Raw genomic sequence first — 16,959 nt, forward strand, 5'->3', positions numbered from 1 at the left:
CTTGGAAAACGCCAACTTACTAAAATGAACTCAAAAAGAAATAGAAAATCTGAATAGTTTTTATCCATTAAAGAAATTAAATCCATAATAAAAAAACCTTTCTACTAAGAAAACTCCAGGCCCAGATAGCCTCACAAGTGAATTTAATGAAACATTCAACAAAGAAATGATACAAATCTAACGCTAACTCTTTCAGAAAATGGAGGAGAAAACGTTCCCAACTGGTTTTATGAGGCCAACATACCTTTGATACTAAAATCTGACAAAAATATTATAAAAGAGGAAACTAAAGACCAATATCCCTCTGAAAATAGGCAAACAGAAAAAATTCTCAACAAAATATAAGGATATTGATTCCAGAAATATATAAAAAGTATTATACATTATGACCAATTAGATTTATTTCAGGAATACAAGCTTGGTCTAACATTTAAAAATTAATCATTGTAACTCACTATATTAAAAGAACAAAGGAGAAAAACCAAATGATCTTTTCAATAAATGTAGCAAAAGCATTTGACAAAAATTCAACACCCATTTTTAATCAAAATTCTTGAAAAATTAAGAATAGAACGGAACTTTCTCAACCTGATAAAGGGCATCTATGAAAAACCTACAGCTAACATCATATTTGATCATTAAAGACTGAATATTTTTCGCTTAAGATCAGGAACAAGACAAAGATGTCAATTTTCACCACCTCTATTTAACATTGTAGTGGAAGTCCTAGCCAGTGAGATAAGGCAAGAAAAAGAAATTAAAGACATATAAATTAGAAAGAAAGAAATGAACTATCTTTATTTGCAGGCAACATGATCTTGTATGTAGAAAATCCTGAAGAACCTACAGAAAAAAATACGAGAATCAATAAATGAATCTAGCAACATCATAGGGTACAAGGTCATTACACAAAAGCTTGGTTTGGGGCATGTTAAGTTCGAGATGCCAAGTTGGCAGTGGGATTTAAAATCTAGGGTTCAAGGAAGAGGCCTGTTGCGGAGATATAAATGTAGAAATAGATTTTATAAGATATTTAAAACATTTGGAGGAATGAAATACCCTAAGAAATAAGGCTAGAGAGGGAATAAAAGAGGTCTGAGGACTGAGAGTACTTTCATAAAGAAACTCTTCTAAGTTTCACACAGTTGCTCTTCCTCTGAGTCCTGATTTTGATGTGAGGGGCTTCTGGGGCTTCTGCCATGGGGACATTCAATAGAAAACAATATTTCCTCCAAGGGATTCATTTGAACAGTGATAGGCTCCCCATGGCTGATGGAACAGTAGGTTTTCATTAACACTAACTGACTCTCTAGTTGGTATTTGTGATGACCTCGTTGAGAAGCCAAGGGGCACTCAAAGGCTGGTGACCAGAGAGCATTGGTCCTTTCTGGCCTGGGAGAGGGGTCAGCTGAACCATTAAAAGTATGAATCTTCTTTACATTGATTTCCCAAGAGGAGACATTTCTGTGATAAATTATAGGGCTATTTCTTCCTTTGGCTTTTTATGCTTTGGCGTCTCATCTAGTCTATGTGCAGTGTTTGGCTCTGGGGCTCTGTAGAGACAGGAATACTCCAATACATCATCTCGCTGCCAGCCTCAGAGCTCTGATGTTGATGTCTCGCTTCTGTTCCACCCCAGATCTGGGAAGATGAAAACTTTGCGCATTTCACATGGCCTCGGGCTATTGACAACTATAGTATATGGAGCCAGATGGATTTACATTTTTTTTCTGAAGACAAAACATAGCTTGCCTTTGCTAAGATCTTACCTATTTAATGAGCAGAGGCAGTATAATTAAGGCCTTTCTCCAGAGCTGTGGATGTACCAAACTTACTGGAAATTTGCTTAGTTTTCATAAATCAAATTGATTTAAACCTTCACACTCTTGGGGCCCAGTTCTGACATCCATTAATGGAAGCAGTTACAGTGGCTTTTGTTTTTTCTTCTCGTGGGGATGTTGCCTTCATTTAGAGGGAAGTTTCTTGAATGGTGCTACTGACTATGGTCAGATGGCTACTCTCAAGGCAAAGGCATGGGATGAAAGAATGTTGCTCTCAAGTGGGAGGTGTGAGAGGTAGCAGGGCTCTGGGAGTGAGCTCTTTGGCGTGGAGCAAGTTCTGATCTGGGAGAAACCAAGAGTGCCCAGTGTTAGGCAGCCCCTGACAAGCCACTTGGCTCCACTGGCTGTAAGAGGTCTTTCGTATGCTTCCCCAAAGAGCCTGGTGGAATTAGATATATTTGCAATTTGCATTCTAAACAAGCTGTTTGGAATAAATATGCTGGCTACGCTGTTTTCTTGGCTCTTATTCATTGGTTAATAATGTGTTATTTTTTTGGAAACAGCTCTTTCTCTGTTGGCTTGGAAGAGGAACCCAAGAGAAATATTGTGTTGGATTCTGTGCTAATCTTTCAAAACAACACGTGTACAAGAGTAGTTTGGCCAAACCTGGCTACAATCTCATAGAAACCCATAGCAAGTAGATCCGGACATGAGGGAGACTCAGGATGGGATGAAAACTCTGTTGGCAGATCCTAAAGTTTCAAATGTGGCATCTGATGGGCACTTTCTCAAGAGCAGAGAGAAAAGAATAGGGGGCCCAGATGGCATCCACAGAACTGAGCACATCACTTACGACCTCTGCAATGGTACTGAGAGACTGTCTCACATACAGGTTCCAAGGGAGGGGACCCAGGTCAGTGGGAGCTAGAGGGGGCAGCACAGCAAGTCCTGAACCCACAACATGCAGGCGGGGAAGCAGACAGACAACAGTCTGAGGGTGAGCTGAGCAGACTCATCTCCCATCATGTGAATAGCTGTCCCATCACCCAGCCTGCGGCACATACTTGTTGGACACGAATTATTGTTCTGAAGCAGGTTCTTTTTACAGCCACAGCTGTTCAATTATGTTTCTGCGTTGTTTCCCGATGGGCGGTGGGGAAAAGCTGAGAACAGCTGCAGCCTCCATGAGAATGAAGCCCAGTTCCTTGTGCATTTGTGGGGCTAAATACAGAGGCCCTTGAAGAGGTGACCAAGCTGAGTTTCTAGTCCCTTCTATGGTGACCACTTCAGAATATCATTCAGCAGCTCCTACATGAAGAACCTGCAAGTTGGGAGTGGGCGTAGGATGAGAATGGATTCTTCCTGGCGGAGGAAGGCAGAGAGTGAGACTGGAGAGACCCTTCAGGGCTGTGGTGGGGCTGAGGTGACTCCATTACTGCAGAGAAGGTCACCTCCCATCATGACCTGTCTCCCGTGGGCCTCTCTCCTGCAGTGCTGATGAAGGCTGACTTCTCCTCTGTCCCAACTCAGCACTGTTAAGAGAGGTCAGGACAGACATGGTCTCAGCCTTCAAAAAGTTAACTCTCCCAAAGGAAAAGTCCAATCCTATTCAGCCAGCATTTATGGAGCATCTTCTCATGCCAGGAACCATGTTCTTTCTATGGAAGTGATCTAGTTCTTGGCCTTGGGAATCTTCCAGGCTAGTGAGCCAGCAACTCCATTTGCTCACACAAGTTCTCCGAGCAGCAACCAACATTTACTGGACTAACGTGTGCCAGGCACCATCACCCACGTAGTTGCATTTAATGCTCCCAACAGCTCTATGTGTTTGCCACAATGATTATCATCCTGTTTTACAGATGAGGAGAATGAGGCTTAGAAAGTTAGGAAACTTGTCTCAGGCCACCCACCAGTCAATAGACGAGTCAGCACTCTTTACTAGAGCCAGAGGACTGAGAAAACAGATGTTCTAATCTGGCTCTTATGATAAACAGTTGATAGTGCACATAAAACTGTGCTATGGAGGGCCAAGATGGTTGTTCTGATAAAGAGATTGAGGAAGGCTCTTCAGAGATCACGTGTGAGACAGACTTTGGAAGACAAATGGAATTTCAACAAGTGCACATGGGGATAAAAATTCCCAAGCAGCGGAAGAGCCTTAGCAAAGGTGTCACAGTGTCAGGGCTAGGCAGGGCGTGATCAGGAGAAGTCTGATGTGGTGGGAACCTGGCATTTGTGAGAGAAGGTGCTGGAAGATGACACGGATAGCTAAGATTCTAGAGGTCTGACTTGACGAAGCAGATGATGAGAGCCATGAGGATTTGAGGCAGTGCTCTATCTGATGCAAGAGCAGGTTTGGGTTGATGGAGATGTCTGATGAACTCCGGGTGCACAGGTGGCTAGCCTCCCTGGGGCAGTGCCAGCTGCTAACATGCATGAAAAAGTCAGCATTTGTTCTGCGTGTCTTACCATGCTGGTGTCTTTATATTCATTTATCTCTAGTCTTTACTGTGGCCCTGCAAAGCGGATGAGGAAACTAAAGCTGATGCATCGTCAAGGCCACCCAGCTAATGCATGATGGAGCTACAAGTCAGACCCAGGTCTGTATGATTCCAAAGCTGTGCTCTTTGCACAACCTGTGGGCCATTTCCCAGTAGATCAGAAGATGAAATGACCATTTTTCTGTCCATCCTCCCTTCTGGGAGGCCACCTTCCCAGGTATGAGTTGATAATGAGGCTGTCACCTAGCACTGATTTCACCTGCAGGGAAGTACCTTCCACCAGGGCCTTCCATTGCCATCACTGTTGACAGAAGGGGCTGGGAATACACACGGGGAGGCACTTGCTCACCAGGAGGGCCTATGATTGCTTGTAAATGTTTCAGATGCATTTTTTAGTAAGTCTAAACACAGGCAATGAGGGTAAGTTTTCTGTCTCCTGCTCCATCTATCATCAGTCTAAAACAGCCAAAGTCTCTGCAAGGCCTCCTCTGCACTGCTTAGGTGCATACCAGTTTGGAATGAAACCAACTCTCGGCCAATTAAATGGTGTACGGGAGCCTTGATAGAATTCCGCAGGTAAAGACTTGTGGACAGTTTTTCCTTTGGTTGTTCGCTTCTTTTGCATTGTGTTTTGAGTTTATAGATGTTAAGCCACAGCTGGTTTCCTTCTTTCCGTAAGGGCCCTTTGATAGCCAGTCAACTGAGTTTTCCATTGTTTTTTTTCACAGGTCTAATAGCTGTTGGCAACCACTTTGTGTTATTTTGTTCACATAATTATTCACTGAGCCTGAAATACCCCCAAGCGACCATCAGCATCTCAGCTGTGGCCTTGCTTACTGGAGTCACCCTAGGAAGTGGCTAAAAAACCTTGAGGACAATAAGGGGAACTTTTCATAGTGAGGTTGACTTCAGCCCTAAGAGCAAAGTCTGACACAGATGTTGAGTTCCAATTCACCCCGAGGTGCCATGACATGGTTGTCCCATATTCCCTGAGTTCTGCCAGGTCTGTCTGTGATTGTACCTTTTCTTAGAGAAGTGTTTTCAGGAAAGACAGGCCGGCCCAGTCTCCCTTGCTCATGATTGAAATTGAGGGCACAGCAGAGACCATTGAGCACTCTTCATCCTACCATGGGTTCGTCTGTTCTTCAGTAGCTCCTCTTTGACCAGTAGGTGCTAAGAAGTCATATTTCCAGCACCTAGTAGAGCATAGATACTAAAAAGAGAAAACCCTGAGACTATGACCTGCTCTCTGCCCATGTCGGCTAACAGGCTGGTTGGGGAGAGTGCTAGAACTTCTCTTTCCCCTTCATCTCAAGACTTGAACAGTAATTCCTGGCAGTGAAGTTCAGGGCCGAGGGAGAGATGAGGAGGGCAAGGGCCGTCGAGTGTGATGATGGGCACGGTCAGGCAGCAGGATCGACAGCAGGCCTTGTGCTTAACCAGAGACTTGGGAATAGTTGCAAGTTTTCTGTCTGTGTGAAAAAGAGCCCTGGGAATTGTTTTGAGTCTTGAAAAAAAATCTTATAAATAGAAGGAGGAAAGAATTTTCCCTTGGTAACCTTCTGAGGACTATGTTCCAAGGTCCTTGAGGAGGGAATAGGAAGGAATTTAATTTCCCGCTGGAAGGATTTGCACACTGCAGGGAGGGGTGGCGGCTCTCATCGCTGACACTGCACAGGGAGGAAAAGCCCTCTCAGGCGGGCTCTGGAGGGGGTTCAGAAGACCCAGCAAGTGTTTCAGCGGCCTTATGGTGAATCACTCACTTTTACTTGGCCTCGGATTTCTGATTTAGTGAGTTAATCCAGCAGCGCTTCTATACATGGGGTTGTATAGGTGGCTGCCTGGTCTCTGCTCCTCCAACTGCTGGTGACCTTTGAGCCACCACCTGCTGCCTGCTTAGACTCAGGATGTCTGCACCTCCGGCCTCAGTTTCCTTGGCTGTCATATGGAGATTATGATTGCAGCCTCCATGAAGTTTTGGGGAGGATTAAATGAGATAATGCATGGGAAGTACTCAGTTCCGTGACTGACACGTAGTGATTGCACAATCAGTGGTTACTTTTTTATACAAATGTTTTATTTTGGAATCGTTTTAGATTAACAGAGAAGTTGCAAAGATAGTACGGGAGAGTTCCCATATACTCCTCGCCCAGTTTCCCCTAATGTTAACATCTTACATAACTGGTACATTTGTCAAGACTAACAAACAAACTTGGATGTATTACTATGAACTAAACTCAGACTTCATTTGGATTTTACTAGTTTTTCTACCAGCATCCTTTTCCTGTTCCATGATCCAATCCAGGGCCGTATATTGCATTTAGACTTATTTTTATTAGACTTCTCCTGTTGGTCTGCAGACCACTGAGACCAGCAGCAGCAGCTTCCTCTCTTGTCTCCAACACAGCATAGTCCTGCATGGGGCCAGGCACAACCAGAGTTTGGGTATGCAATCAATGACTTTGCTCTAAAAACATCTTGCCTAAAGTCTCTGTGCTTTGGGGAGACCATTAGGGCCCAAGGTGGCAGTCCTTGGAGCTCCACCAAGCCTAAGTCTCCCAGCCTTATGCAGGATGCAGCCTAGGGCATGTGCAGAGGGGGACTTCTGGGCTTTGGGGCACGGGGGCAGGGGGAGGTGCAATGAAGTCTGCATTAAGCCTGTGGCTGGGAAGGGGTCACCTTCTGGCTTCCTGAGGCTCCTGAGCCAGCCTCGGCCTCCCTCCCATCCCAAGCCAGCACAGGGTCCAGCGTACTCTGCTGAACAGGCCCTGCGCCGGAAACCCCGGCCCACAGCTTTTGTTGAAACCTGACTCCTTGGAGCATAGGCCTCAGCCCTTGGAGCCCTGCTTGGAAATCCCACTGTAGAGGTTTAGAAAGCTTTCCTCAATTTCCTGTTAGGGCCTGTGGTGGTGGAGAGAGGGAGGTGGTGGCCCAGAGGGCTTAGGGCCTGTATGGTGTCTTCCGGACTCACGCTAGACCCTTGCTCTCCCGGTTTCAGGCCTTGTGGAGATTTCTGAGGGTGTGAGAGCTGGTTATGGGCCTGAGATGAGGAGCCTCAGCAGGGTTCTCCATTCCTGGGTCTATTGAGTGCTTATGAAGGGTAGGTAGTCCCCGCCCCCCATTAGTGCAGACCCTGGTGGAGAGTTTGACATGAAACCCTCAGCCTTGCTCTGGCTGGAGAGGACACGTTCTTGTCATCCTCTTTCAGGACCTGCTCTCAGGGCTGCCTCTCAGACCTGGCACTTTTACACTGAGCAACGCTGCAATCCGAGTGGTTTGGGGCCTGTGACTTAAAATTGCACAGCAGACGCTCAACACGGAGTCCCAGGGCCCTCACATCAGGCAGCCAGCCTGCCTGGCGCTGGGGGATGGCTGACGACCAAGAATGTTCACTTAACGCACATTCCTTCTCCAACCCCTAAGTGCATTAATATTTTGCAACCTCAAATCAGTTTGTTCTCTTAAAAACTAGAACCACATGCCCGCGGAGGCAGCGTGTTGATGGGCTCAGATTTTTCACACGTGAGATGGAATGCAGGGCTGTGGAGGCAGGAGTCCTGCTCCAGCCCTGGCTGCGCCACTAAGTGCCCTGTGAGTTTGGGCAGGTCCCTGCCCCTCCTGGGGCCTCAGTTTCTCCAGCCCTAGGATGAGGACATTGGGATCTTTAAGGGCCTACCAGCTCTGAAGTTTTATGATTCTTGGGGGATGGCGACTCTGAAGTTGACTGGTTTATCGGAAAGTTTATTTGAGATCCAGGAGGGCCTATGATTGCTTGTAAATGTTTAAGATGCGTTTTTTAGTAAGTCTAAACACAGGCAAAAATGGCAAGAATGTAAACAGTGCTTAGAAAGGCTCTTTCTGCTGGTGCCTGTGGATGGGGACGGCAGTAAGAACACAGGGAGGTGGGAAAAGGCAAAGGCACAAGCTGGTCTGCAGGGATTGCTTCACTGGGGGCCCGGGCACTGCTCCTCGGCTGCCCAGAGTGGGCGTGAACCAGCAGCCTGGACCCTCCTTCTCTGCCTGCTGTGGTCACAGTTCATCTCTCTCCCAGGACCGAGGGCCTGAAGCCTGCAGCCCCAACCTCCTAGCTCCCCTCGGGGAGAGTCATGAGGGCTCCCTGTTGCCAGCTTTGAATTCTGGTTGGAGCCAAATGCCTAGGTGATGAGGTCCCCTGCTAACTGAATCATGAGAAGATGGAGCAGAGGCAATGGGGGCCGAACTCTGGCCTGTGACTGGCTCTCACCTGGGGTGGCTGGCAACCATAGCATCCCCAGGAGCCACTGGATGTGGGGGCTCTGTGATAAGATTCAGGTTTCTATGATAAGATTGCTTTAAGATGGAGAAAGAGTTCTGTGGTGAACAACACAAATTAGAAAAAAAATTGCTGTGAATGATCAACCTGGTGTCAATTGAATATATAGCGCTTCATTCTTCCCTTCATTGTGTGTTTGTTGAGTGTTCAGTATGTACCAGGTGCAGTGCTGGTGCCTGACTTGATGGTGGCTGGAGCCTGGTAGGAGAGAAAGAACATAAACAGGTTAACCACAGATGAAGAAGTGGTGACAAGTGGCAGACAGGGGGCCCTGATGAGAATGGAGGGCTGACAGACATGGTGGTCCAGGAAGACTTCTGTGTGGAAGTGACTTTGCTCTGAGACTTGAAGGGTTAGGAGGAGCCATTGTGCCGAGGGTGGGGGGAGGGAATCCCCAGCAGACACGACAGGTCGGGCTAAGGCTCTAAAGCCGGAAAGGGCTGGGCCGAGAGAGGGGTTCGAATGAGTGGGGAATGAGGGCATTGAAGATGTATGTGCAGGGTTTGCTTGGCTGTGCGCCCTGAGTAGGGATGGCTTTGGAGTAGGATGGTTGTGTGGGCAGGATGAAAAGAGGACTGTTTGTGTGTGCCCCTCAGCATTCTAGGAGTCGACCAGCCTTGCCCACTGGACTAAGCACGACATCCATGCAGCTAAATGCCAGACTCTTGACTAAGAAGCTGAAAATCACAGCTCTCCAGGGACTCATTCAAAGACGGAGTGAATTCATGGAGCCTTTCCCACCTCCACCCACTTCCCCTGCCAGTCGTTGTCAGAGGCCGTTCTCATCTTTTGTTCCTTTCTTGCAATTACTCATATTTTCTCCAAATTTGCTTGTTTATGTTTTCTGGAGTCCCATTGTTCCAGATGGCCTATAATTGCTTGAGGAGAGAGTGGGCAGGAGGTCCTCCTGAAGTGTCCTTCTGCCCTTAGGAGTCAGAGAAGGAACCAGAGGGGGAAGAGGAACTGGACCATGACTCACAGCATGTACTTGATCCAACTCCTGGAAGTGGGTCCTGCAGATGGGTCAGAAGGCAGGCCTGAGAGAGCGTGGCTGTGGCAGGAGGAAATGAGATGCTGCTCTCCTCTGCAGACTGCTGGGGGCCTCCTGCACGGTCACCTCCCACTCTCCAGAACCTCCTGGTCTTTGAGACCCAGCTCCAGTGCCAACAACTCTGTGAAGCTTTGTCCAGCTTGATAGAACTTCCTGAGGCCCATGTCTTCTGGACTTGTGAGTTCCTGTGTCCTCTTGGTTGTCTAAGCCACACACTGTAGCCCCTTGCTACTCAAAGTGTGGTCCATGGTTTGGCAGCTTTAGCATTGCTTGGAACTGTTAGAAATGCAGAGTCTCTGGGCCTTCCCTAAACCTTCTGAATCAGAATCTGCATTTTAAGAAGATCCCAAGGTGATTTCTATGCTCATTAGAGTTTGAGAAGCAGGGCCATAGACCTTCATCAGCTGCTGCCCCAGTCCACTCTTCCAGGGGTGGGACTCTGCTCTCCGAGACGGACAGTGAGCTCCTAGGGGCAGAGCCCCAGCACCCCTCCTTGAAGCCAAGCTGAGAAGAATAATGGCCATGTAGGCGGAGACTTGGTACCTGTTTGATTGGCCTTATTTGGAGGAGGTGAGGGGTGAACCAAACAGAGAAGCAAGGGGGAAGAAGAGCGAGAGCATTTATGAGCAGTTCATCCAGGGTCTCAGGAACCTTGGAGAAGCCTGTGGATCTGTTGGCATGTTCTCTGTCCAAGACATTTTTCACTTAGTGAGCCCTGAACTGAGATGTTTATGAAATCAAGGTCCCAACTTGGAGATATTGCAAGATTGAGAGTGCAGTCACCAGATGTGACCAATCTTTTCCTTTGTCCAAAGTCCCAGAGATCTGTTTGCTTCTCCAATTCTCTTTCTCAAAGCCTGGCTTACAAAGGGCAAAGGTCAGAGAGACCAAAATTGTGAACCAGCACCAAGATATGTCAAGGACTGCTCCCCGCCTTTTCCATCACCAGTTCTCCAAGCTCGCTTAGTCATGAGGATAGAGGGACTTCGCTGGCATCCAAGAGGTCAGAGCTGTGGAGAGAGTGATTGAGGGTGATGCTTCCTTCACACGGGGTGGAAAGAGCCTCCAGATGCACAGAGAGTTCTCAGGGACCAGCGGGGGTCATCAGGAGGGTGCTGCCTCAGAGAAGGAGGACCCAGGGCAAAGGATGACCCTGGGGGTAAATCGCAGTCACATGCTGATGGAGTGGAGCTGAAAAACTCTTTCTTTCAAAGAAACGCATTGTTATTAAGCACCTACTGTTAGCCTGCCCTGGCCAGGTTCTGGGGAAATGAGAGAAGGTGCTCAGTTCAGGGTCAGACCCATAGGAGTTGCTTTGTAAGGGTGGTTTGCTTAGAGATGAAAAGAGCTGAGAACACCTAGCCCCTACACTTTGGTTGAGCTTGTCATCTTATGGGAGTTGGGGTAAGCTCACGTTCTGCTTCCCACAGGCAGCCTTTCCTGATTACTCTAGCCCTGTCTCCTGATGAAGAGCTACATTGGCTCAGTTTATACCTAGAATAATGAACTGTCATATGTTGGTCTGCCCCTTGCCTTCCTCTCTGACCCCATCTCCTAGCACCCACTCTTATCTGCCTCCTCTGGGATAGTGGAGATGAGCTTTGTAAATATTTCTCTGTTGCCAGCTGGCATGATGCTGAGCCTTCTCAATAGAGGACATTGGAGGGACACAGGAGAAGGAAGAGTTTTTCTCTTCCTGGTTCCTGAGCCTTGCTGACCAGGCTCCCGCAGAGCCTGTGTGGGCTTTCTGCAGTGTTCTGGCCCTGAGAGCATGTGGTTTCTGCTGTGCTGGGCTCCTGCAGGAGATGCCTTTCTCTAGTGCGTGGCTCCTGCAGAGGTGGCTTTGTGAGCTCCTGCAGTGCCTGGTGGCTAGCAGCTTCCCCCGGCAGCTTCTCTGGCAGTTTCCTAGTGGAATGCCACCAGCAAGGCAGCTCCTTGTGAATGGCCTCCCCTACACTCCTTTGGGTGACTTTACGGTGAGTTCTGAGCTATGGGACCTCCCTGTGGACACCTTCTCCTGACATCCCAGGGAGCAGATTCCTGGCAAGTCCCACCAGTGAGGCAGCTCAGTGGCTTTTCTGCCATCCAGTGAGTCAGGACTGTGCTCTCTCTGAGGTCTGAATCCCAGCCTTTGGTTGGGGGAGAAACAGCTCTTCCTCGGGCACTCTATCTCAGCCCCAAGGGTAATGGCTGCTCTCTATATCTGCTATTTCTGTATTCTTTAGAGTTCTCTTTAACTCTTAATAGCCAATTCCTTGTTACTTCACTCCCCTGTTAATAATTCTTTATATTAAACTTTCTTTTTTTGTGTGTGAGGAAGATCAGCCCTAAGCTAACATCCATGTTAATCCTCCTCTTTTTGCTGAGGAAGACCGGCTCTGAGCTAACATCTATTGCCAATCCTCCCCCTTCCCCCCCCCCAAAGCCCCAGTAGATAGTTGTATGTTCTAGTTGCACATCCTTCTAGTTGCTGGATGTGGGACACGGCCTCATCGTGGCCGGAGAATCGGTGCAACGGTGCGCGCCCGGGATCCGAACCTGGGCCGCCAGTAGTGGAGCACGCACACTTAACCGCTAAGCCACGGGGCCAGCCCTATATTAAACTTTCTGGTTTCAAAGTTCTGTGTGGTTTCCATCTGATTGGACACTGACTGATTCACCACCCACTCCTCACTCCTCACTCACTATAATCCATCCACATTAGTTTTCTTTCCATTCCTTCAACAGACCAAGCTTATTTCTGCCTTAGGGCCTTTGCACTTGCTATTTTCTGTGCTTGGAGTACTATTCCATCAAATCTTTGCACAGCTGGCTAGTTTTGGCCATCCAGGTCATCCAGAGCTATCTTCCCTTACCACTCAATTTAAACAGCTCATCTCACCATCACTCAGTATCCATTACCCTGTTTTTTTCCATAGACTTATCATGATTTGGAATCTTTCTATTTGTTTATGTGCTTTTCATCTATCTCCTCCAACTGGAATATAGGTGCCATGAAGGCTGGTGCTTTGTCTATCCTGGTCATTGCTATATCCCCAGGTTCTAGAACAGTGACTGGCACGTACATAGTAGGTACTCAGTAGATACTATTCAATAAATTGAATGCACTGGGTGGGAGATAAGGTGCAAATGGGAACCAGACAGTAAGCGGCACGAGGGAAGGAGTGTTTTCTCTTGGGAGGACTCTCAATACACACCATATCTTGCCTGGTTGTTGGGAAAAAATAAAGCTAAATAACATTACGAAGCAGTATCTGGTTAAATGTCAAATGAATGATGTGGACAATGATAGCTTTAAAAATCCTGGAGAAGGAGAGGGTCAGTATGAGCAGGAGTTGTTAGGGGAGGCTTCCTAGAGAAGTCAGAGATTGCATGTTGGGTAAAGTGTGAAGAGCCAGAGGGAGGGAGGAGAGTTGCCCCATAAGACTGATCAGCCTCCACTCCCCACAGTTTTCCTTAGAAGATAAAGGAGCCGAAGGCAGTAAGGCCCAAATCAGTAGGCAAGCTGCCCATGGTGGGTGCTAAAGAAGGAATGTCTCGTCGCCAAGGTGTCTTTTCTTAGAAGATTCCAGGCTCCAGGACTAGGTTTGTTCCAGGAATTCTGCAGCCATACGTGGCTGTAGGGCAGGTATGTACTCAAGATTCTCAGAGGGAACTTTCTTCTCTCTGGAGCTGAGAGGCTTGGTGATACCTGGGGTGGTGGTGGGGGTAGTGCTAAGCTGGGATCTGCCACATGGAGCCTTAGTTTCTTAATGGCAGTAGCAGCCAAAGAGCTATAGCCTGTTAGGGCATGGCCACTGATGGGACCTAATTGTGGTAATGTCAGCAGGGAAGACAAGCATGGACAACCCTCCAGGGACGAGGAGAGCCCACAGTTGTGAGGCTGGGTTATTAGGTGTAGTAAGGCAGGAAGTCACTCACACCCCATGATTTCTGGACACATATGTTATGGCTATGGGAAAAACAGCATCATGTGTTGGTTGCGGTTTATAACGTAAACTGCATCCTATAGGAGAGCTGCTAACCTCAGGGTGTGCTCTCTCAACAGGCTATAACTGAGGGTTCAGCAGGCTGTTCTGATATTCTATAAGGCCAGAGAATTCTAAGTCATAGGGTATGTATCAATTGGGGTTCAGTCAGGGAAACAGAACCATTATGAATGAAATGGAATAAAAGATTTATTATCGGGATGAAGAGCTAATGCAATTTGGGAGCTGGTGAAGAAGTCAATGGAAAGCTATTTTCTCTGCATCTCATGGTGGGCCTGAAGTTGCTATAGGTCACAGAGCTGGCAGTCAGGAAGAAAAGCTGGATATGAAGTGGGGAAAGCAAGGACAAATGAACCTGCATGTGATGGTTAATTTTATGTGTCAACTTGGCTATGCTACAGTAGCCAGTCATTTAATCAGTCACTAATCTAGATGTGGTTAACATCTACAATCAGTTGATTTTAAGTAAAGGAGATTACCCTTGATAATGTGGGTGGGCCATGTCCAATCAGTTGAAGGCCATAAGAGCCAAAACAGAGGTTTTCCAGAGAGGAAGAAATTCTGCCTCAAGGTGCAGCATCCAATCCTGTCTGAGTTTCCAGTTCTCCCAACAGGCTGTGGGAACTCAGCCTGCCCCACTCCTGCATATATTCCTAGCAGCGCTGAGCACAGGGCTTGGCCCAGAGTGGATGCTCGATAAATATTTCCTGTCTGGAAACGACAACCATCTGTCGGAGTCGGTGTGAACAGAGCTCTGCTTTGGGGCAGGGGCGGAAGCTGAGGGACCGAGGAGGGCCCTTCCTGTCCTTAGATCCTATGACAGTGAGCGGGCAGCTCTCCAGATTGAGACTAGGTTGTTGGGAGACAAAGTGGGAAGGGAATCTGAGATCTATAAAGTAAAAATGAAAATTTAGGAGGACTGCTGAAGAGATGCAACATATGCGAGAGATTCTGCCGCTCGGCTTTGCTGGAGTGCTTGCTGCAGGTGAGGACGGGCGTTGGCTGTCCTGATGGGTCAGGTGGTTTGTGAGAGCGTCACACAGATGATCACCTTCAGCTACCCCGTGAGATCAGGGCTGTTATGATCCCGTCTCACAGATGGGAGGAGGGAGGAACAAAGAGAGTAAGTAGCTGGAAAAGGATTCATTTCATCCCCTGGGTGTTCCATCTCCAGGCCGTCCCCTCAGGCAAAGGGAAGTGGCCCCTCTGTCCATTTTATCTAATTCCAGCCCAGATCTCCACTTGTATTTTCCCAAGTTTGTCAAGAAAATCCCACAAGACTGAGTGAGTTTCCTATCCCCTCTGGGACCGGTGATATGGTCTGCATCAGCCCTGGTGGTCTTCAGTGTGGGGACAGATTTCTGAGCAAATCTTTTCATTCAGACTGCAGAACTGGCTTTGTGGCCACATGTGCGATTCATAAAATTTGCATTTTCCGCAGGGCTTGGTTTCCAGAGCATTTTGGCTTGAGCTCTATAAGCTTTCAAGAATTTCAGCTGAGAAATGCCGTCCACAGATCACTCAGCTCCGTACATCCTTCCCACGGCTGTGAAGTTTGGCATGGATGTTCTATTATTGCTCCAGGATTGGATTTTGGAATTTTATTTTATTAATATTCTTTTCTGTAAGGATTGGAGGTGGGGGGTGATCTGGACCAACACTGGTTTCCAGGTCCATTGTTCCTCTCCGCTAACATCCATGTTTGGCCTCCTTCTGTTATTTTTCACCCCCTTTGCCACGTTGACTCATGTCTTCTGTATCTTGAGGGCTGCTCTTTGTGCAGTGCATGGAAATAAGAGTGTGACCAAAGGCGAAGGAATATGTTTATAGTCTATAAATTGGCAAATTTACTATAAATTTGCAACCACCACATTAGTTGGGTTTAAGAACTATGTTTACATTAATTTTTTTCTAAATCAAAATAATCTTGACATCAAGGCCAGAGCCTGGTGTTGTGGGATTTGATCTCGGTCACACTAGGGCTCCTGCCCTAACTGCCCCCTCCCCTGGGCTGTGAGAGCTCTCAGGACCACACCGGCCAGGTGTGCTGGTCCACAACCTACACTGGCCTCCTTGTCGAAGTCCACGAGGTCTGGGTTGGTTGGTGGTGTTACTTCTGCGTCCCACTTGAGCATTAGATTGTTGCTAAGGCTGAGACCGCTGAGTCCTGTGTCCTTCCTCCCCACATAGCTCGGAGATCTGCTGTCTTCCTGTCATGCTCGGGACCTTGCCAGTCATGGAACCCCTGGGCCACCATCTTCTTCTATTTCTGAGGACTGTCCCCTCTCTGTTATGGGTTGTATTGTCTCCTCCCCGAAATAGATATATTGAAATCCAGTACCTCAGAATATGACCTTATTTGGAAATAGGGTCATTGCGGATGTAATTAGTTAAATTAAGGTGAAGTTATACTGAAGTAGGGTGGGTCCCTAATCCTGATGTCCTTATATGAAGAGAAGAAGAGATACGGAGACACACAGGGAGAAAGCCATGTGACGACAAAGACAGAGACTGGAGTTATGCAGCTGCTAGCTGAAAAATGCCCAAGATTGCCATTACCAATAAATCACCAAGGAAGAGGCAAGGAAGGATTTCCCTACAGATTTCAGAGGGAGCATGGTCCTGCTGACACCTTGATTTCAGACTTCTAGCCTCCAGAATAGTGAGACAATAAATTTCTGTTGTTTTAAGCCACCCAGTTTGTGCCACTTTGTTACAGCAGCCTTACGAAAGTAATACACCCTCCATTTCAGGGTCAGCAACTTTCCTGTCCCTCAAACATCTGTCCGCACTCCCCCCTCCAGGAGGGTCCAGCATAACTCCTCCTCATTGGGCATCTGGACTCATTTTGGTGGTGGATGCCCTTTTTAGAGCATGAGTGTTGCAAAGGTGATGCTGAGACCAGCCACTTTTCTTCCATTGACCAATTCTGTTATTTAGTTCTATCACTGTTTAGTTCTAAGCAAAACTATGTCGTATGAGCATGTGACCAGGGCTAGGTAAAGTTTGGAGCCAACATGCAAACGCGTGACTTTTCCTTTCAGTTTGCTCTTCTACTGTGGAGACCAAGCTGAGACCCAGATTCGATCAAAGATATTTCTTGGAATGCTGATGGAGCAGGGCTCTCTGTGGGAAATGTAAGACTTGTGCAAGTCAAATGTTTGTGAAATGCAAACTCGCTCACATTTTTATGACACATGGCCGCCAAAATCAGAGCATGAGCTATGGGATAAAGAAAACCACCCATCAGCTCCTTGTCCTTTGTGTATACAGAGGACAGTGTTGGGATATTGTTTCACCTAGCCTTGGGCTCTGTGGGTACTGG

The 16,959-nt window shown here is 47.4% G+C and overlaps 1 long non-coding RNA gene across 2 annotated transcripts in view; it reads left to right on the forward strand.

The window, feature by feature from the left end:
- LOC131405670 (uncharacterized) overlaps nucleotides 1-16,959 on the forward strand; it is a 110,852-nt gene that overhangs the window by 73,149 nt on the left and 20,744 nt on the right. Inside the window, exon 2 of one of the 2 annotated variants that reach the window (XR_009220008.1) lies at nucleotides 4,284-4,381. The exons of the other annotated variant lie outside the window; for it this stretch is intronic. This is a non-coding gene — a long non-coding RNA (uncharacterized LOC131405670). The remainder of the gene's footprint in view (nucleotides 1-4,283; nucleotides 4,382-16,959) is intronic. 2 annotated transcript variants of the gene reach the window in all.

The sequence above is a fragment of the Diceros bicornis genome, chromosome 1, assembly GCF_020826845.1.
Source record: "Diceros bicornis minor isolate mBicDic1 chromosome 1, mDicBic1.mat.cur, whole genome shotgun sequence".
NCBI lineage: Eukaryota > Metazoa > Chordata > Mammalia > Perissodactyla > Rhinocerotidae > Diceros > Diceros bicornis.